The 22,311-nt window shown below is 49.2% G+C and overlaps 1 protein-coding gene across 1 annotated transcript in view; it reads right to left on the bottom strand.

The window, feature by feature from the left end:
- LOC126537621 (transmembrane 9 superfamily member 1-like) overlaps window positions 1-22,311 on the bottom strand; it is a 132,678-nt gene that overhangs the window by 49,798 nt on the left and 60,569 nt on the right. The window lies entirely within an intron of this gene.

The raw sequence follows: 22,311 nt of genomic DNA, 5'->3' as shown, positions 1-22,311 counted from the left end.
ACCTCCCTTCTTTCTTTTCTCTCTTCCTTTTATGCTTCAAGCGAAAAAAAGCTCAGCGGAAACCAAGATGCAGGACCAGAAGGAGGCACACACACACACACACAGTCGCCGGATTTACAACTGATTTATTGGAACATCCACATACTAATAAACACCGCGTTCACTGCACAAGCGCTCACACAAAAGAAAGGGACCAATCAGACACACTGAAGATGTCAAGCAAACCCCGATAAAAAGTGCCAGTATTTGCTGCACAGCGCCCTTCTGGTGACGATTCTGATTACTATGCTGTTGCCTATTTTCGCACTGCGGGTGTGGCACGTGATGTGACAGGCGCGATCTGTGATGGGATTTTTCCCGAAGAGATTAGCTAATGTGAAAGACACCCCACGGGTTCTCTGATTAAATTTTCGGTGGCTTTCGTGGTATACAGAGCTGTGACATACCGCAGACACGGTCACCACCGAGTGATTGTTTATTTGCATAAACAAACGTGATAAATAGCCGTCTGATTATTCTGGCGAGCTCAAAAGGCTTCAAAGCAGCAAGCTTTTTAACGATGGTGCACCTATGGCGCAAGGCACATTCTGCGAGCATAAGTTGAAAATTTCGGCCGCTTCCACCTGCACCGCCAACGCTACGCCAATCGGCGAATTAACGTGGACCACGGTTTCTCTAGAGAAACCGGCGCGAATGATAGCTTGATCAAAGAAAGCTTTACTGGAAAGAAAAAATTAAGCGCGCTTCCTGGCAGGAAATCTCAATTTCTTTCACACACATGTCCCTCGTTAACAGCTGCAACGTCTGTATACGTCTGTCAGGTTGAGCCGCAACAAATCAAAATAGCGCCATTTCATGCTCCAGCTTTTATCGATACATTTCGGACAACCGCATAGCAAAGCAACATATATAAAATGGAACAACATGTTAGTTTCTTTTGTGCGAATGTGTCAGCAATTTCCTTTTGGTCGATATTCAGAGCGCCGCACGAACCCGACTTCAGAGCGCGCGCCATCGGCAAGCTGGCTTCTCCTGTCTGCGAATGGTCTCGCGGCAAAGCTTACTTTCCTGACAGCGACGCGCGCACACGTCATTATTCGAAGAAGCTCGTAATACCGTAGCTTATCGCAGTGTTTGTTTGTTCCGACAGAACGATTCTGTTAAGATAATCGGAACGCAGCCCTACCTCGCTACCACCTCCGCTACCCCAGGACAGATAACAGCGATAGCTGCCACAGTTTTCTTTCAGTTCTTGACGTGTCCTTAAGTTCATGCAGCCGGTTCACAAAACTAGTGTATTTTACACAACCACGGAGGCTGCCTCCGTTAATCATGTGTAGGCTTTCTAAAGGTTTCTTTACCACTCTTAACAACAGTAAAGCACTGACAGAAGCGTCAAAATATTATAGCGCATGCGTATTTGTTTAAACCTAATCCCTATCAATCGCTATTACTTATAGCTGACCACGCCAGCAGTCAGGAGAAAATATATTCCCGTCCGACGCTATAGTGAGTGACCAATGGAACCACACAAGCGATCGCTGTGCAACGTGGATGCTTTCAAAAGCTGTGCCGTCGCTAGCGCAGTGAACAATTGGAGATAAGTGCCAGAAAACTATATCCACGACTATGTTCCGAACTTCTGGAAAGCAACTAATAAGCGAAATGACCCTATACACTTTACAGAAGGCGTGCGAAGCGACATATTTAATTTGTTGAACTTTGTTTTTCTAGTTATTTGTAAAGACGTTTGATCGTACAATCGCACAAATACGGACACTCAGCAGAGAGGTACAATAAAATAAGTAAGTAAGTAAATAAATAAATAAATAAATAAATAAATAAATAACCACGCATGAAGGCGCACGACTAATTTTCTCAGAAATGCGCCGTAGCGATAAAGCCCAGTGGAATGGGAATATACAAAACACCAAATGAAGCAGGAAGTACACGAAACCACTTTAAAGAAAAGACTAAGTTTGCAGCCAACCCATTTTCCGACCTGCCGGTTCCCTCAATGTATAGCCCGGCAACACAATTTGGCGATGAAATATCGTAATGATTCTAGCGGGCGCATAGGGGTGATAACAAAGCGGAGAGGGAGAGGGAGAGAGAGCAAAGACAATGTAGGGGCTGCAGCGCGACATTGTTGCTGCGCGTGCTAGTGACCGAAAGTACAAAAGATATGACGAAGAAAAAAAACAGGAATACAAAGCCAAACGCAACACCGCGACACGCAGAACTAATTGTCCGGTTGCGCAGAGATAAGAAGAAGCTGTTTGCGCAGATTGCGCGGCAATATGCGCGCGCCATGCACGTATATGCTCGGAGGCAGAAGGCAAGACCCGCGCGTGACGACGCTAACGAAATTGCGATAACAAAATATAAGCGGCAAGATACAGTGCGTGGACCACGCCCACGGCAAAATATTACTTCACGGCGCGTTGCACTGCAGAGACGGACAAGCAACGTAAAAACAGGAAGAAGACAAGGAACAAAAAAAAAAAAAGCATAGCTGGGAAGACAGGTAGAGATAAAAAAGCAAACGATTTGAAAGTAACGGCTGTTGGGGAGGTGAGGAAACCTCGCTTCTCTGCGTATAGCCGCGGCGAGGAGATAACGCGCCATATACCCTGACGCAAACGGATATGAACGCATCACCGAGCACAGCGCCGGTACTGCGATACGCGTATAGCACGCAATTTTCTTTCTGGACACCGCCAGGAATAAAAAAGGAGGACTGCAGGGAAGCGCCAATCGTTGCAACATGCGCCAAGAGCGCCGCGCCGCTTACATGTGCACGAACACAGAAAAATAATACAACGGCAGCGAGGTGGTGGGAGAGGGGGGACTCGTACCGTTCAGACTGACGTATACGGCCACTACACAAACGCCACGTGCTACGTACGCTATACAGCGCGACAAGTGGGTCACCGCAGAGAAGAGTTTTGTAATTACGCGCACAGTGCACAGTGTACACAGTGCACTGCAATGTGCACAGTGTACACATGCACTAAGTACATATAGCCGCCGACGAACAAAACGCGACCATCCGAACGCGCCACTTTGGACCGTTCTGCGTTCGTATACAGTTAAGCCATGGTCAAGCGCACGGAGACGCCAGAATACTAGCTAGGAACGCGCGAACTACGAGCTCGGGAGCGTGTTTCGTTAAGCCATCAAGTCGGACGACGTTCCGTGTTTGAGAAAGCGCTTGTTTTAGAAATTTCGCTACCGAGCAAACGCCGACTGAGAGGCTATGGAGGCTCTGTCTTGGGTACGTGTGGAGTTGCCGTGGCCGGATTCCGTAGGAACAGGGTGAACAGGGTTTCTTTCTTTCCTTCCTTTCTTTTTTTAAATACAGTTATGCAGATCCAACGCACACGCTGCAACCTATGTGAATCGAAGCTTTCGTGATGCGGCTCTCCAGTGCCCGCATGTGCTCCACGACGTGGCGCACTTGCCATAGGTCTCGCGGTGCTACTTGGCGTTGCACGAGAGAAGCAAGTAGGCGAAAAGAAAGTGTGGTCTACCGGTTAGGTGTTTTCGGGCTCTTGTGCTAAGAGACCGCGGTTCGATCTCCGACCATCGCACGCGTCATTCTTTTATTTCCCTCGTGAGATATTCAATAAGACCACAGCGGCAGTCATGCGGTCGGCAAAACATGGGAAGCCAATGGCATCACAACGGAATACATGTAGCGCCGCACCGATATGCATATAATACCAACTGGAGAAACCACCGGTGTTGGTTAGCGCGATGTATCGTCCTCCCGTACGCACTTAAGCATCATTTTTAGCATCTAATCATCCGAGAATCATTTCTGTGTAAGAGTGCGAGCTACGCTTGCCCCTTTTATGCGACGCACGTGATTTACGACGCATTGCGCGTAGGAGCGGCTAAGAGTGGGTAAAGGCAGGATGCCAGTCCGCGTGCACTATCCCTCCGCGTCCCACAATTGTGCTTGCTAGGCGCGTCCCTGGCGGGCGCTGCAAGTCCGAACAGCTAGGGCTGCGCGAAGATGCGCCATCTTGCTCGTTGAATCGTCAAAAGTTGTTCAGGTAAACTATCGCTCGCACACTTGCAGGAGACACGCTCGGCCCAGCCGCGACAGCGCGCGCTCGTTCATTCCGCGTTGTTGTCGGCAGCCATGCGCACGAATGATGATGATGATGTTGATCACGAAGATGATGAAAAAGAAGACCAAAGCAAACGCTACGCCCAGACATGCAGAACTAATTGTCCGGTTGAGCAGAGATAAGAAGCTGTTTGCGCAGAATGTTGTTTCTTTGGGGCACCGACGCGATTATCGGTTTGCTTCGAATGACCAAGGGACTCAAACAGTAAAAGCGATGAAAGTCGGAGAGATAGACAAGGGTTCGCTTGTACCGGAAACTGTACAACCAAGATAACGTTATCAATGTGAACCGACGAGTGCGACACTCTGTTAGGCGTATCAGCGTCCACTGAGCGAAAACGCAGAAACTCCTCTGAGAGTTGTCTAAGTATGCGTAAGCACTGTGCCACTTGCTTATCTCCACGCAGCCCGGTGTCATTGTCGGTGTTACGAAACTTGGTCCGGCGAGTACAAACGACAGCGCTGCGGCGACACGAACTGCTGCGGACGGCGGCGCATGGTGAATTGATGACGCAAGCAAATTACTGCAGGTGGCGGCGCCAGGTGAACCGATGACATGCCGAGCATTATAAGCCGTTACCGCTCTTTAGCGCCTTACCCATCCGCGTCTAACGATTATCAGCCGTGGTGAACTGCACTCCGGCGGTAGCTGCGTATGGCACGGCCGCGCGGGCCCTATCTTGAAAGCGATCTGCGATGGGACAGACTGCGCCGAGTGCTGATAGATTCGTGTGCGCTGTGTTCTCGCCGTTTATTTCGCTTTGAAGCGAGAGGCAGCCCGAAGGTCAATTAGCTCGCTGCTGCCGTCCCCATATTGAAAGCGATTGTCTTACTTGACGGACGGACGGAGTCATAGAAATGCTTACACATTTAAAGCACAATTTTAAATTGAGCTTTCTGGCAGAAAATCGCGATTTCTTACCCCATAACAGCTGCAATGTATGCAGTTCCGTACCCCCTCCAGTTCCAGGTTGAGCCGCAACAAACCAAATAGGGCCGTTTCAAATTTTGCTCTAAGGGTGAAGCACAGAAAGCGATCGCAAGTTTAGCGGTGCAAGTGAAGCGACTTGGAAGGTGTTCTAAAAATACGCAGGTGGCTACAGCTTGAGCGATGGAGCATGCGAGCCAAATGATGCCGCGCAGAAGGTACAGCGTCCTGGCAGTTACTGCAAGCGTCTCAAAAATGGAGGCGTGACGAGAAACTGGCGATCAAGGCGATGGCGCAAGAGATGAGACAAAAGGAAAAAAATCACGCAGAAACTCATCTGGTAGTTGTCTAAGTATGCGTAAGCATCATGCCACTTGCTCATCTCCACGCAGCCCGGTGTCATTATCAGTGTTGTGAAACTTGATCCAACTAGTATAAGCCCTTATGAACCCTCATCGGTCGTTCGCTTATCATGTTCGATATGATAAGGCAGGCTTGATATCATGATAAGGCAGGCTTAATTAAAATAGTGTTTATTACGGCACTCGAACCCACGACCATTGGCGTAATTTAAGGTAAGTTAATCAGCCACAGTTAATTAAGATAAAAATAATTACAGCACTCAAACCCTCGATCTTTGGTAGGAGTCGAACCCACAACCTCATGGTGTTAGTTCATACCAATTAGGGTTAATTTAGCGAAGCTCTGGCAAAACTACCACTGCATTTGCTGAGGGGGTATGCAGTGCTCCACTGATGGTTTGGATGCTTGTTTTGAACTTGTTCTTTATTGAAATGTATGCTGTTCTGTGTGTTGTATGGGCGATTTCAATGAATGTATGCACTGTTCGCTTCACTTTGTTGAGCGGTTGTAGCCTCTGCTTTACGTGGCTATGAGCTATTGCTTAAGGGAGTATGAGTAAAGCCCCTTAAACTTCGTAAAGTAGCGGCACGCTTTGAAGAATGCCGCCTCCTCCTCGCGCACTCTGGCCGACGCCGCATCGCTATTGGCCTAATAGCATCACGTGGGCCCTCGCGCCGTGCATCAGCGCCATTTTTGCTCGAGAAGCGTCTACGGAGGGGCGAGGAGAGCATGTTGGCGCCGTTGCTACGCTCGAGCATTGTAGGCGGCGCCACGGTCGAGGAGGGAGCGTCAAAGAGAGGAGAAACGAGGAGGAGTGAAGGCGAAGGAGGAGAGTGTCGCTACTTTACGAAGTTTAAGGGGCTTTAGGTATGAGCCATTCATTGTCTTACGTGACGGACAAATTTCTCGTTGGGGAGGCGCAGAAATGGTTACGAAAAAATAAAAAAAGTCCGACGACACCTAAGCACTTCTTATGGATTGTGAATGAAAAAGCATTAATGTTCAATTGAACGCCGCTGAGCGGTCCTTCGAGTTATGCACTCCTCGTGGGCAAGCCAGCGTGTTGAGACACTTGGTGTGCTTTGATTTGGCCTTACAGAGGCGCAGTTCGAAAGCAGGCGAGAGCTTGCGCGGCCCAAGGAACGCGCCGATAACAGAGACTGCCGAGAGCGAGGGTGACGTTGCGTCGCGGCTATACCCTCCCCCTTCACGCAATATTGAAGCAGCAGGCATTCCCTTTCGCCTGCTCTGCTCCGTCGAGGCGGGCTCGTGCCGTGGCGTCGCAGCCAATGGGAATTTAGGTGCTGCTACAGACGCGGGGCGCCGGCTTTTCGCTCAATGAGCCATTTGACACTTCCGCATCAAAACCTTTTGCAGCCCGAAGTGTACTGTCCGTTCCGCTCAGAGCTCGTATACATTATGTACCATGGACGGCGGGGTAATACGAAGGAGATTAAAAAAAATTGCTGGAGTGGCAGCCCCCAGAGTTTCTTACTAGCACAGGTGCAGCCGGAATTTGCCTACCAAACTTCTGCCCGGAAAGAGGGTCGCGACAGCTGATGTCCCCTCACAGCTCATTTCGTTTCGCTCAGTTATTTTATAATGTTAGCCTAATTAGAAAATAAAAGCTCGTGGTTTCTGGCTAAAATGTTACCTTTGGCTGCGTATTGATATCATGATCCGCCATAAAGTTCGAAAATGACCATATAAAGCTTGCAGACAATGAAGCCAAGGAAAGCATCGGGGAAATTAGCTGTAGTTGAAACTGAAACGTAGAAAATAAGAAAGAAATGGAAATGAAAGTGGACGAAAAGATAACGCGTCCCCGGTGGGAGCAGCACCCACAACCTCCGTATTACGCCTGCGTCGAACTACCATTCGTGCTACGGTAACTAACTTTGTCTACGTCCACTTTCATTTCCCCTTTCTTTATTATTTTCTACATTTCAATTTCAACTACAGCTAATTTTCCCGATGTTTTCCTGGGCTTCACTGTCTGCAAGCTTTATATGGTCATGATCAACAAAATCGAGCCCCTCGATTTCCCTTCTTCTAAAGTTTGGCAAGACGTTTAGGCTTTCTTCTCAAACCAGTGACAGAAAGAAAGACGTCGAATAACATCTGTGCACAAAAGTGACCATCCTAATAGCACGGAGTAGGAAGATAGCGGTTCGTACAATCTCCGCTGTTCGTCGGCGCTTTTATCGTGCCCATGGTAAGATGGCTGCAGTCCGTTCTCACTTTTGAGACGTCATCTCCACTCCAGCTTCGTAAAACGGCCGCCCACCGGGAACGATAGTGCTGGTGCCCGCCACACTCATGTCAGCAATGTAAAGCAGAAGGTTATCCTGGCTCCGCAGCAGAGCCGACTGAATGGGGCATCACCCACTTGGTTTCGTCGTTTTATTTGAAGTCAAACTCCCTTCTCGCGTCTCGGCGTTGCACTGGAGGACTTCTAACCCTTCACGCGCCGTCTGCGCGTGCGCCGTCGATACAATGACATCACGACGGCACGTAATGATTCCCATTAAAATAATCGCTATGAATTGACTCTATCTTGTGCTCGAGTAATAATCGCAGGAACCCGCTGCGCTAGATCAGTGGCTACGGCTCTGCGCCGCTGAGCACCAAGGTCGCAGGTTCGACCCCGGCTGCGACGACCGCATTGCGATGGAGACGGAATGCGAAAATGTTCGTGTACCGTGCACTGGGTGCACCTTGAAGAACCACCGGTGGTGAAAATTACTCGAGTCCGCCACTACGGCGTGCCCGGTAACCAGATCGTAGATTTGGCACAAAAAGCCCTAAAATTTATTAGATGAATAATCAGACGGCGGCAGCGCATTCGTGAAGTTGACTTCGCTGTAAGAGTTTCAACGCACGTGACTAAGCTTTGGCGAATAGGGGCGCGAGCGGCGAGGGAGAACGTTCGCGCAACTCTGCTTCCCTGCGGGAAGCATAATACAGTGACACCATTGCGCAGCGTGGGTATATATCCACAATTCTGTTGACATGCACTGTGGTTTACACGCTTTGTAGACACCAACCGGGCGCCGGCTTCCAAAGTGCCGAGGCTGGGAAGTCCGCTATCACCATTCTCTACGTGCTGAACAATGTAAGTCACGATATAGCCATCACTCGCTTTGGTGTCGACCCACCCAGAGGAGTGCCAGTATAACACGAACTCAACTAGGCAATGTGTTCGCGGACGACCTCGTCCTCCTGGCGTAATACATGCATTCCCTGAACAAACCGATATCTCTGTTAACCACAATGTCCTTTCTGCTCGAACTTACTTTCAAGCCGGAGAGGCCAGCGATTGCCTGACTGCCCAACTTTGCCTCGATACGTTGCCTCGGGTCACATAGTACAGCTATCCTAGTTTAATGGTCAGCAATTCCAAAGAGAGCTTCGCGAAAGACGAAACGGGGCTAAGGCCCCCCACCCCAGCGCTTCGGAGGTACGCTATGGGCTACACAGGGACACTAACCGCGACATGAATGAAGTATTAGTCCAGCGCCTGCTGGGATACATGCACTTACGTAGTCGGGTGTTTCAACGAATACTAAATCATACTCAAGAATAGTATTTTTCGATATAGAACTATGATCTCTTCAAAGCCGCGGCGCAAGCGGCGGCGGACGTCGGAAGACGGGTGATTACGTGGCAATGAATATACTGGCTAACTCAAGTAATTTAATTACGGTTTTAAATATTCGACTTAAGGCTGTTTCGCATGGCACGATTTTCAGTCAGCGACACAGCGAATTCCGCCGCTCAGCGACTGCCGCGACGTCGTGGGCTCTCCGCAACTGGATTCCAACAAGTTGGTCGCGCCGTCGCTGAATCGCAGCGCCGAGTCGCCTTACTCTTCATCGCTACAAATTGCGCCAGCTGCTTATACATGCACACTCAACAGTAGCTTGTTCTTCTAAAAAAGCAAATGCTCATCCAGGAAAAAAAGTTGTCGCTTCCACAGTAACACCGAAACTAGAGTGTGCTAAACGGAACCACCCCACCGACGCCGCACACGCCGCACGCTCATACTTGCGGTGTTGTGTAGCGCCTCACTCACCGTATCTGCAAGCTGTCGTAAAGTATCAACGCGTTTAAACGTTAAAGAATGGTGCACCCATCTATTATCGAACACTAATAGGAAAATTCGAATATTTGACTATCCATGTTGTATTTATATAACGATGCAGGCAAGGATATACTTGAAAGCAGGAGGCAACCTTCCGCATCGCTGCGACGGAAGTCGCGCTGCCGCAAACGTATGTGAAAGCTGTCAGCGAAAATCGCTCTGCGACGTTCGTGGTAGAACGATTTTTTTCGCCCCAATCGCGCCATGTGAAACAGCCTTTAGACGGCTATTCACAACGGGGAAATTGAGAAATTCAGCTACCCGCGCACGCCAAATCAGCCTGTAGATCCGAAAAATTGCGATTCCCCTTGCAGCTGTAGCGCGACGAACTGGGGCTTCCGACGCGCGCGAAACGGGAACAGGGAGGCTGAGAAGCGCGCGCTGGCCCCGCCCTCGAGCAGACGTCACTCAGCGGCGAGAAGGAAGCGCGCTGGCGGCGAGCTTCTGCATCGCACAGACACGGAGCGCAGCTCTTTGAGCAGCAACTTGAACATCCTTTGAACATCCACGGGACAGATATGAAACGCAGTGCAAGCGTGCGCGCAGTGTAGAAAAAAATAAATAAAAAAAGAAGACGGTCACTTAAGTATCCTTACGTGATTTGAATGCGAAGGCATTATGATTTCTCTAATTAAATTGTTACTACGCCCATGAGACGGGGCCAGTCAAGCTGTCTTTGACAGAGCTTTTATCCAGTCTTCCTCAACCCACCTCGCACACGTCCTGTTACTTGTTGTGGGAAATAAACTCAAACTCAATACGTGGCGTCATACATTGACAAAATGTCCTTCATAACCCTAATACACCTTAATCCACCTTGCATTAATTTGTACCAACCTTAATCCACGATAATTTACCTTAACCACCTTTATCTACCTGTCTCTAATTTTTACCAACCTTATCTTAATCCACTTTAATCCCCTTTAGTTCACCTTCATTCACTTTACTTCCCCTTAATTCACTTTACTCCACGTTAAGTCACTTTACTCTAACTTGTTCTAACTTTAATTCACTTTACTTCACTCTAATTAACTTTAATTCACATGAATTGTCCATAACTACTACTAATTAACGTTGTTATACAATTTACTATCTTCTGTATTACTACTGACGTCATACAAGACGTTGAGGACGTCATAGATGATGATGATGGTATTTGGAACCATCGCTTGATCACACTGGATTTCCTGCCTCATGGGAAATATAATGCGTTCGCAATAATAAAACAACAGGGAGAAAGAAAGACGAGCTGTACATTAACCAACTAAACGCAAAACAGGACGGTAATTGGAATTGGCTTCTCGGCAAAGCTTAAAATTGACCTGCTTTGCCTCATGACAGGTTTGCTAAGCGCGAAGCACGCTTTACAGGCAAACGCGATACTCTTGCACAGCGCATCCTCGTCGCCAGAGGCTCAGGCGCGCCTGAAGATGCACGCGCACTCGACTCGAAGCCACTACAGAGTCGCTGGGCAGATAGTCACGACGACCAGTTCACGACCGGAGGTATCCAGAAACCGTACGGCAATCGGGCGAGTCGCGATTGTTAGTTCAGTGACGTCTAGCCGCACAGAACTGGGACTTAGCATACCGCGCACTGGCACGACCGCAGCGTACGGACAGACGCGCAAAACCCCGTCTGCGACTGTCTCGTATTGCACACTGCGACTGTGCTCAGTCAGCGTGCCACGTTTAAGAACGCTTGTTGGGATTGCATCGCACGCTTGGCCTTTTCGCTGGCAGTGTTGCGCACGCGGAGAAGCTTCCCAAGCCGTGCGCGATAGCACACGCTACGGCGTTGCCAATTTCATTCAGCAGTGCAGACTATAATCACTGCAGCAGACGTCATCACGCAAAAGGTAAGCAACGTCACCGGCGGCGGCCGAGTACGTGCGCGCCGCCCACGAAAAGCCCCGACTTGAGTCGGCGCACTGCGATGCTATCAAGCAGCTAAATTTTTGCCGATATGATCACGTTACTGCACTGTAGACTGTATTTGCACACTCAACGTGTTCATGCTCGTTCACGTTCGACGTTTTGACTCCCGCGATGAACTCGCCAGTGCAATTTGTACCAAACTTGTTGCCTACTTCCTGGATGCAGTTGCAACGCTGCAGTTGCATCTGGCTGCAGTCTGCGGCCGCCGCGGGGTGCCGCCACGAGTCCACTGACTGAGCGAACTGCGGCTCTATGAGGACAACCGCGTTTGGCTTACGTTTGGCGCGTCGTAGGCTCCAATATCGGGAATAGTAGCGCCTACGTGAACATTCAAAATCATATATTTGAACTGTTGGGCCCGCCCCGCTCCGCCGTAGCCTTCTCAGTGCACATTATTGAAGAAGGAGCGGAAACACCGCGAACGCTATGCTTGAGTGCCAATAACTCCGCTTCTGCTGAACGCATTGAATAGCGTTTTTGCGGCAAAGTATTTCTGGAATAGTCTAGTCAACTTCGAATACATTTCTCGACGTCGATAACAAGAGGTTCAGGGCTCCTTTAACAGGGGAAAATTGTTAGTGCAGATTGTGGCTACCTGCGTGTTTACTACAAAAAAAAAAAAAAAAAAGAACTGTCCCGACAACTCATTCAAGGCCGTAAATCTAAATTTTTGGCAGAACGGAAATTGCTATTAATGACTAGTGTCTCCTTTATAACAATGTGCTCACACGATTATGTTTAAAACTCACATGCATGGTCGGAAGAACCTCCTTTTTAGAATGAGCTTCTACTTGCTTCAGTATAGACAGACCATGTACGTAATGGAATTTTGGAATCGGTACACATATACGCGCGAAAATTAGGTGAGACAAGACAAGAAATGTGGCCAATTCTGCATGCTTTCCGGAAATAGGAGTCAGGCGGTTTCAGGGTTAAACGTCCCTCGACAGGAAAAAAAAACAAAACAAAAACGCCAAAGGCTAGCGTACGATAACGCATGCGCACGTATATACCTACACGCAGACAAGACGTTCGCGACTTGTACTTACGCTCGCGGGCGGACGACGTGAAAATTATTCGCCAGGCTTTCTTCGCCGCGCGCTATTCTGGCACCTTCGCGATCGCACGCCCGAGCAGAACAAGCGGGCGAGCGAGAAAAAAAAAATTAAACCGAACTACGCGTGTATAATGAAGGACCGCACGACGGGAAACCGATTTCGCGCGCTTTCGAAAATATATATATAAAAAATCCGAGTCAGTTGGGGGCGCGCGCGGGTTTTCCGCCGGAAAAATGCGGGGCACGCAGGCGGCTATAATGCAGCGTTGGCCGCGGGAACCGCGCGATCCAATTCTCTCAAGCGAGCGCCGCGAACGATTATGCGGGCGACGCGCCGAAAGGCGCGCGACCACTTAACGCGGCAACGCGCCGATTGTTTCCTCCGACTCGACAGCAAGCTGGCGAGCGCGCGCGTGGTCACCGCGCGTGTTTGTACGTGCACTGAACGCTCGCTCGCTTTTTCTCGCGCTTTCTTTTTTTTCTTTCGCGCACGCATATACACCGCAATACCTTAGTTGTAAGCAGCGAAAAGGAACAAGGTGAGAGCGGGAAGGGTATAGTGTGCGAGGAAAACGAAAATAGATTTTTAAGATTGTTAGATTTTTTTTAATAGATTCTAATAGACTTTTAAGAAAGAAGAAACAGAGGAGAGCCGTTAACCGGTTCGCCCGCGGACCCAGCCGAGCGACTTATCTGCCGAGGGCGGATGACAATGGCGCTTCGCGCACCCGAAAACGCGCGCTGGCGTAGCGGGCTCACCGCGTTAGCGCGCGCAAAATAAAGAGTGGAGGCAGTCCGCAAGCTGCGACAGAGAAGCGCGGGAAAAAAAAAGAATCAAACAAAAGAAAACGCGGGTACAGAGCGCCGAAGGTAGAGAGAGATTTTCCCTAACGAGAGGCACGAGTTGGCAGAGGGGGCAATTTCGCGCGACGCCGGAGCCATTAAAATTTATTATGAACGCCCCATATCGTCTCTATTCGCTGGGAGAAGTGCGCGCGTATGGAGAAGGGACGTCGTGGCGAGAACGGCGCGCTTCGAGGCGTCGACACAATAAAATGCACACACACACGCGCGCGCACGGATTCATGTGTGCACGCGAACGTGCGCTGCTGCGCAGTCTACATGTACTGGTAAAAACGTACGAACTAAAAGTAAAAGGGTGTAAGAAACAACGAACAAAAATAAACTGTTGCTCGCGCCTCGTTTGCCACGTATCAAAATAAAGAAAGAGAGAGAGAAAAGCAAATATGCGCACACTTAACTGCTATAGCAGGTTATAGGTGCTCAGAAAAGAAGCCGTTGGTTAGGTGCATTTACTCGGATAAGTGCACCTTTCTGCGGCAATGAGCCTTACTTGTTTTGCGCAGAGAGAGAGAGAGAGAGAGAGATAGAGAGAGAGAGAGAGAGAGAGAGAGAGAGAGAGAGAGAGAGAGAGAGAGAGAGAGAGAGAGAGAGAGAGAGAGAGAGAGAGAGAGAGAGAGAGAGAGAGAGGTTACTGCCAGGAATGTGGAACAGGCAACGCGGCGAGTAGTAACTCGTGCATTTGAGCTGCTAGTAGCTCAAATAGTAAGTTTAATGATAACCACCTAAATAAATAAGGAAAAGAATGAAGAACAATGAAAGGAAGAACAAACTGATGAGTGAGCATACGACAAAAGGAAAGAAACGTAGAAGAATGATCCGAGGGTGTAAAAACACGGAGCACTTTTGAAGAGGTGAAGTGTCGAGTAACCTACTTCGAAAGGGAGGAAGAGAGAAAAAGAGAATGCAACGAAACGATACGACGCTTCCCCAGGAAATCGCTTAAAATGTCGCTGCCGCGGTACGTCCGCGGTCCACTGCGGCAGATAACCAGGCGTTGCCTCGCCGCACGCACGATGCCGCCAATTACGCACTTTCGCGTGACAGCTCGTACGCGACCGACAACAAACTGCTCTGCGCAACACCAGCGCTTCGCGCCACGATGGCAAAAAAACAAGGGACAACTGTCTCGAGAGTGCATCGAGCGAGAAATTGAAGCCGAGCCTGCAGCGAGAAGAGTACAAGCTGAAGATGTAGTAAAGAAAAAAGAAAGCACCGTGAACCACAAGAACAAGAAAGAAAAAGAAAGGACATGACGGGGGGAGACGGAGTCCTAAAAGGCAAGCGCATGCTGGACTCGAAAAAAACAGCGGGCGAACATAAAAAAAAAAGAGAGAGAAAGAAAAGAAAGAAAGAGAAGACGAAATCTGTTAAGTTGTTAGGAAAGCAGGGTGAAGTACGCGCGAGCTAGCGGAAACAACAGCAGCGCATCCGCTGTCCGCGGTGTATGGGAAGGGTCCGCGAACCTCGTGCGAAGCGCGCTAAACGAATATCCCCTTTCGGCGCGCGCAACCGCAGTACACCGCTGCCTGGGGGCGCAGACAGCTTTTGCGCGAGATGACGAACGCACACGCGTGCGCATATGTAGCATACCATACGCATAACCGAAAAAAAAAGAAAGAAAAAAAAAGAAACGACAATAAACCGTGCAAGTACTGAAATAAGGCAACTGCAGCTGCTGTTGTTCTTGCTGCCTCTTGACAGGCTTAGACGCGTGCAGCCTTTCTCAACACATCCGCTCGCCCCAACGTACCCACGCGGTTTGGTCTTGGCCGATAAAAGCCCGCCCTACATAAATTACCCCGTTCGGGGTGCGGGAAGCAGCAACACCACTTAGGTCGCCCTTTATAAATCAAAAGCAAAAAACAAAGTCGGCGGAGGAGGACGGTATGAAAAAAATACGCAAGCGGCACCACACTGGATGTTTTATATATATAAACAAGCCTCGAAGAAGCTCACCGCGCCGATCACACACAAGTGCGGCAACAAGGCGCCCTGCAATGCGCCGCCCTTGTCCGCCGACCACCTCGTTAAACGGCCTCTCCAATCTGGACTCGCATAATTCTCTAGCTGAAACAAGAGCAGCACCGCGAAGCGATGATGAAGAGGAGGGGAAAAAGGAGAAAATTATGAAACAATAACGAAACTCGAAAAAAAAAAAAAAATGACATGAGCGCGCCGGTGTTCAACAAGGAGACCCAAGTTTTCTTCTCCCGTTTTTCTTTTATTCATTTTTCTTGTCCTGATTTCTGCACCACGGCCCCTCCACTCCTTTTCGCCCATTTTTACCTCCGAAGTGCATGCTGGATGGACTTCTTTTGCATCCGCCTTCGCGATTCACACGCAAAAAGCCACAGCCAACCCCAGGTACTACTAATACTCTTACCATAAGAGAAAAATCAGGGGCACACGCCGCGGTGGCGCACCGGCTGTGGCATTCCGTTGCTGAGCACGAGGTCGCGGGTTCGATTTCCGCCGGCGGCATTTCGACGGGGCGGAATAAAGAAAGAGAAAAAAAAAAGCGCTTGTGGACCATGCGTTTGAGGGGTGTACTTTCGCCCGCAGTATGAAATAGAACGCGCAACCGCTTCGCCACGAGCATTCGCGTTGTACCTCGTACTGAGCTATGCGATAGTATTCTAAAGAACCCCAGGTGTTTAAGAACTAATCAGAACCCTGCCGCTACGCAGTGCCTCTCTCATAACCCACTGTGCAGCTTCACGATGCTAAAGCCTGCAATTGCAGGATGCTAGCATGCGAGGGCTTACTGGCCGTTTGCCTACTCCTATGATCGCACAAGCATGCGGTTGAAAGGCGCTGTTCCACATCGGCCGTCACGGTGACGAGGGACTCGCTGGAATTGCCGGGTCTATTGACTTCATTGTACAGTGAGATACGCAGGCTGCCGGAGCGCCTTTTCACGCGATTAGCATTATTTGCGAACTTCACCCAGCTTTCGGTATGTATGTATGTATGTATGTATGTATGTATGTATGTATGTATGTATGTATGTATGTATGTATGTATGTATGTATGTATGTATGTATGTTCGCATTTAACCTCTCTCATGCCAACTTGGGTAACAGGCCCGTTAATGGCCTAATGAGTCTTGAGAATCGGGCTGCTGTGCTGAGAGAACCAAGTTCGAAACCAACCGTCGGACCAACTTGGGTCTGGGTATGTTGCGCTCTTCAATGAGCCTCTTCGACGCCACCTTGTGTCACTGGTTAATGTTCCACTGGGAATGTGGCGCTCATCACTGACAAAACAAACGAGAGGGAAAAAAAACCAAGGATCCCTTAGGATCTCTCCCATGCTGGGCGGAATCCAACCCGCGTCATAAATATTCAGACATTCTTGTATGGATAAACATTCACACAAACGCCCCCTCGTAGATTTCGTGGCGGCGGCGCTAGATGGCGCAGCGTGTCCAGGCAAGCAGTGCTACCAGCGGACAATCCAAGAGATATACTGACACTTGCGAATACGTGTGGCAACGCAGCGACAAGTCGAGGCCTTAAGTTTAGCACAGAGAAATCGGAAATCATGATATTCAATGAAGACACGAGAGATTGCGTGGTGTCACTTCAACAGCACGTCATACCCGTAGTCAAGCAATACAAGTACCTTGGCGTATACATAAACAAAGGAAAAACTCAAGCACCCACCAAGATAATACTAAAAAAAAGGGGGGAAAGTGGAATGGAGCAATAATGAAACACAGAGCCACAATAAATATGAGGTCGTGCGTGGAATCTGGAAAGGAGTAATGGTTCCAGCGCTAACGTTCGAAAATGCCATTCTGTGCGTCAAATGGGATATCTTGTCGGAACTGGAGTTAACCAAAGATCGGTAGACCACGACAGTCGGTAGACCACGACAGAACCACAAATGAGGCAGTGCGGGGTGACATGAGTTGGGCCTCGATTGAGGTCAGAGAAGAGCAGAGCAAAATTAGTTTAGAAGAAAGACTCAGGAACATGCATCAAAATAGATGTGCGGCTAAAGGGCACAAGTATCTGTACCTGAAAAGCGTGGACACAGAATGGAGGAAGACGTCAAGAAAGTTGGCAGCCAAGTACAGGGCAATTAGAAAGTGTAGATATACAATCAGGAGTCACCAGAAAGAGAAAGTGAGAGAAACAGAGACAGCAATGAATGGATGCAGAGAATGGAAACAGAAAGGACCATGGATATTTACAATATGAAGAAAGGAATTAGAAGGGAAGATCTGTACGATAACACGAAGGGAAGTGCCTCGCTATTTTAGGCTCGAGCTGGTTGCCTATGGACAAAAACATACCGGAGCCAATATTCGCAACTAGATTAGGCAAGTGTATGCTGCAGCAAAAATCAGGAGACCACTCAGCACATCTTAATGGAATGCGCAAGGATTCACCCATTGTGACCCGTAGGTCCACTTGGATTTAAAGTGGACGGCAGCATCAAACGGTTAGCACTCGAGATAAGCAAGAGACGTTTGGAGCATAGGCGAAAAAAAAGCAGGGGGAAGAGATTAGATCAACGCGGCCGGATTCGTTACAGGCATAGGTAGCGGTACAATGTAGATAGAGAAGTTTTGAGGGGGAGAAAAACAATTAAAGATACGTATACAAAAACGCTAGAATAAAAAAAGAAAGCATGTATAACATACTTGAGTAACTCAACCAGGCTGGGCGACGATTTGTCACCGCCCCATTTCAGAGGGGGCAGTGACATCATCATCATCATCATCATCATCATCATCATCATCATCACCACCACCACCACCACCACCACCACCACCACCACCACCACCGCCATAGAGGAGCCAGGCTGCACACACGTCTCATACGTGACGCGATGCAGCGGTGACAAATGACTGCTACTAGTAGCAGTGAATCTCCGCTCAGTGTCAAGAATGACATTTAAATTCGGACGACGGAGACCTCCAAAGCCAACCATTGTCAGCTGTTCGGCGGCGAGTTTCGTTTTCTGCCTGTTTACGACTGACTCATTTTCTTGAGCCGACTCGCATGTCGTATGTATGTTGGAACTATTACAACTCTTAATTGTTGTCAGTGGCTCTATAGCATCGGACGGAGGCTTGCTACTGTCGGTTCAGCAGGGCGTGACATTTCGCCCAGCATTCGTGGCACCTACCAGAAAGAGGCAGTTTACGCAGAAAAAATTTTTTTTCGTAGCTCACGTCCCCCCCGTAACCCCCCCCCCCCCCCCCCCCGCCCTCATACCAGCAAAAATATTTGAACTTTCATGTGCCTTCGAAACGTACCGTATATTTCGGAACGTTTTTCTCATTTATTCTTTTTGTGTCATCAGCGAAACATTGTAAGCATTTCCTTACATTTTAGCAAACATTGTTCTTCACAATCTATATTACATATTAGGTCCGAAAATTTACACTTCAAATCTGCATCGGCGGAAAGAGCATTTTTTTTTAGCTTTTTGTTGACATAGGTACATCATGTTATTGTAACCACGATAGTAAATTCGATAAACAAGTCATTACCAAAGCCTTCAAACATGGCGATATTTTTTTGTGTGTGGTAAAGAAACGGGTAAACGTGACGCGAAGCCTAAGCACACCGGCGTCCTTGCAATATGCCTACATACGAACAGCGGCACCCGCGTCTGGGAGTCCAAAACATGAGCTCGTAAACACCAAAAAGAAGGGGACATTATAGAGCCTGAACCAGAAGGAAGGGACTTTCGACGCATGCATTTTCGGCGCGGAAGTCGGCCGGAGTCTTTGCAGCGTTGTGAAGAACCACGAAAAGTGGCCGAAGTGGCAAATAAGCTATATCGCTTCAAAACCGGTCGGCGGGGTGTCACTGAAGCGTGAGTTAAATTCTGGAAATGTCAAATTACGGCATGTTACCCGAATTCGCCATGTTGTGTACCCCGATTGGCTTACGGGGCAGCTACATCACCTCGCATTGGTTCAAAAATCTAACATCGCGGAATCCGAAGATACGGCGGAATTTGAATGTCCTGGGGTGCGATCGGAGATGGTTGTTCGGCGCGTTCGTTCGGTTACCGGCGAGCGCGATTGGCCTAGTCCGCGCCGACGTCGCCAGCCGCGGGGCGCGGCCACATTTTTGGTGACGTCAAAATGGCGACACGCTCCTGTCAATCATCCTCCCACAGAGCATTTCGTCTGCTAGGCGCCGAACCCGACGGGAGCTGGGAAGATTGGATATGGTGTTCCAGACTACAGTTTGGAGCGATCATACGGCTTCGCATGGCGCGTCTGGTGGATTGGATTGGATCCACCGCCGGCTGCGGCATGGCCCCCACGTTTGGATCCAATACATAGTTTAATTCGAGAAAATGGCGCTTTAGTTGGGAACTTAGGTTGTTGCGCTGGCGTTTCTAGAGGAAGGAGGAGAGCGGGTGCCGGTGCGAAACGCGTTTGAAGAAATGGCAGAAAGTGAATTCCGACGTCATTTTTGTTTCTCGAAACAAATAATTCGTTGGTTGTACCGCGAAATCGGCCCCATCATCGGTGCCAGCGAGCCACTGGAATGTTGTCGCTGCCTCTTGAAAAGTGCGCCACTCTTCCCGTCATTTCTTTTTCTTTTTTCTTCTCGCTATGCGCGACACCACCTAGGGACGACGCAAATAAACTAATAGGTATAAATTGCACTAGTCACACGTACTACCATTTGAAAACGTGTTTGGGCTTGAGAAGAAAAAATACATTTTTTAGATAAAGATTTCATTCATTTGGAAGACGAGAAACATTTCGTTTTGTAGTATACTGTCTGCAAGCAGACGACAAACGACGAAAGTAAACTTCCGGGGAGGTCGCCGCTTCCTGATTGGCTGCTCTCTCCAACCCGTGGTCACAAATTTTGCATACTGCCACTTTGTGACGTTGCAGCCACCGAACAGAACGCGTATCGAACAAAATATCTTCGATCACGCCCCTGAATAGCACAACGGGTCACGCCCGCCCGGTGCCGAAGTCCGCCCGCGTCAATTATCACTGCGGACGCTGTAAGAGGCTCGCTAAGCAAGAGACGGCCAAACAGAACTAATAACTCCCGACGAGACGAGGAAACGCGCAAGTAAGCGCGCGCGCATATCTCAGAGGGCACGCACAGTACGACAGAGATGGCAGATTTCGCGACACTCGAGAAGTAAGAGGAAGCTTTTAATGCGACGCTTGCTTCGCCTATACCTCCACAGTATTTGACGTGCCATCCCCGTCGGGTGTCTAGACGAGTACAAGTTGTCTAGACACGTCCCAGAGGCAGTATTATCAAAGACGTGGCTGGGCCACTCCTGATAACAGCGAACGATGTGTGTCCTCGAAAGGGTTCTAATGCGACAGACACACCAGTAATCACAAAAGTGTCGTGTTCAATCACGCGCTTTGCGCGTAGACTGCATAGAATGAGAGCTGATAGGAGCACATAATGGCGTCCCATTACAGTCACTCGAGTGTAGCGTGAGTACTTGTTAATTATACAGGAAGAGGTTACGAAGAGCCCAAGGACACTGCAAGGCGCACAATGCGGCGTCAACAAGCATTGCTCCACAAACACTTTGGATATCGGGTGCGGCCACGCATGACGGCAGGCGTTCCGAAGCCGATGCCGAGACGCGCAGCTCCCGGCGGCATCTTCGCCATCGGTGCGCTATAGTTGGCCACAATACATTGTACTTCATTGTTATACAAAGGAGGGACAAACCTCACCTGCTCCATGATACAATGCCACTCCTCGATACTCGCGGCGTGATTTCAATATAATAAGGTATCCATTTGGGCCGGTTGACAATTAGTCACTGAGCAAGCCAAGAGCTAATAGCATCGGGAACACATGCGGTCGCCTAGTTCACAATGCAACAGCCACAAGGATTGTCGTCTTTGTGCATGTTACATTTCAAAAAAAAAAGAAAGCTGCACGTGCTCCGAAAGATCACTGCAACTTCTGATTTTAGGCAACAGCAAACGTGTTGCCAATACGCAATTCTATTAGGCGATCGCTGTTTATTAAATGTGTGTGTGTGGGGGGGGAGGGGGGGGGGCTAGAAAGAGGAGAATGTCGTTGAACCTTGGTCTAAGTCTTAAATACGTGTCTGTTTACAAACTACACCTTTATTTATGCGAACGCATCAAATGGTCCATGAGCGAACAAGCCGGCGTCTGTTGCGGCGAAACGGCACTTAAGTTCCCACTGGATGCGACGCCACGTCGCGAGCGCGCCTGGACGGAGCAGAGCGGGAGAATCGGAACACCTGCTGCAGTGGTAGCGCGCCAGGTGTTGCGTGATGGGAGAGGGCATCGCCGCGAGCCGAGACGGGTTCTCGTCGGCGAGACAGTCACGTGACACGCGCGTGCCACTCTCTCTCTCTTTCACCCCACTCGGCTTAGCTGCTTACGCGCGCCTGAGGGCCTTGGTGGTCGCTGCTGCTTCCTCGGTCTCTCGCCGCGTAGGAGGCCGGTGACGTGCAGCGTCCTTGATTCCTCGGCAATATCGTCTACACGATTCCAGTCTACCGCCAACACGCAAACGTAGAAACCATACAAAGAAAAAAAAAAAAAAAGAACCGGCACCAATTTAATCGCAAAGCTCGAGACATACTCGGCAGCAAAACTCGAAGGACCGCTCAGCGGCGTTCAAATGGACGTTTCAATGCTTTCGCATTCACATCTCAAAAGGACTGCTTAGGTGTCCTCAGACTTCTTTATTTTTTTCGGTCCATGCAATATGTATGTATGAGAAGCTTAGGTGACTTTCAGTTTCTCTCTCTTTCTTTTTTCGCCTCTCACCAGCCATGCGACAAATTCAGCTGTCCTTCGAAATCACCTCTGAAACAGGGTCGCGACAAATAGTCACTTAGCCTGTTTGAGCTAATCAGATTTTACGAAATCTA

This window comes from Dermacentor andersoni, chromosome 4, assembly GCF_023375885.2.
Source record: "Dermacentor andersoni chromosome 4, qqDerAnde1_hic_scaffold, whole genome shotgun sequence".
In the NCBI taxonomy this organism is placed as follows: domain Eukaryota; kingdom Metazoa; phylum Arthropoda; class Arachnida; order Ixodida; family Ixodidae; genus Dermacentor; species Dermacentor andersoni.
The sequence above is the reverse complement of the archived record's forward strand: the minus strand, read 5'-3'. Positions and strand labels throughout refer to the sequence as shown.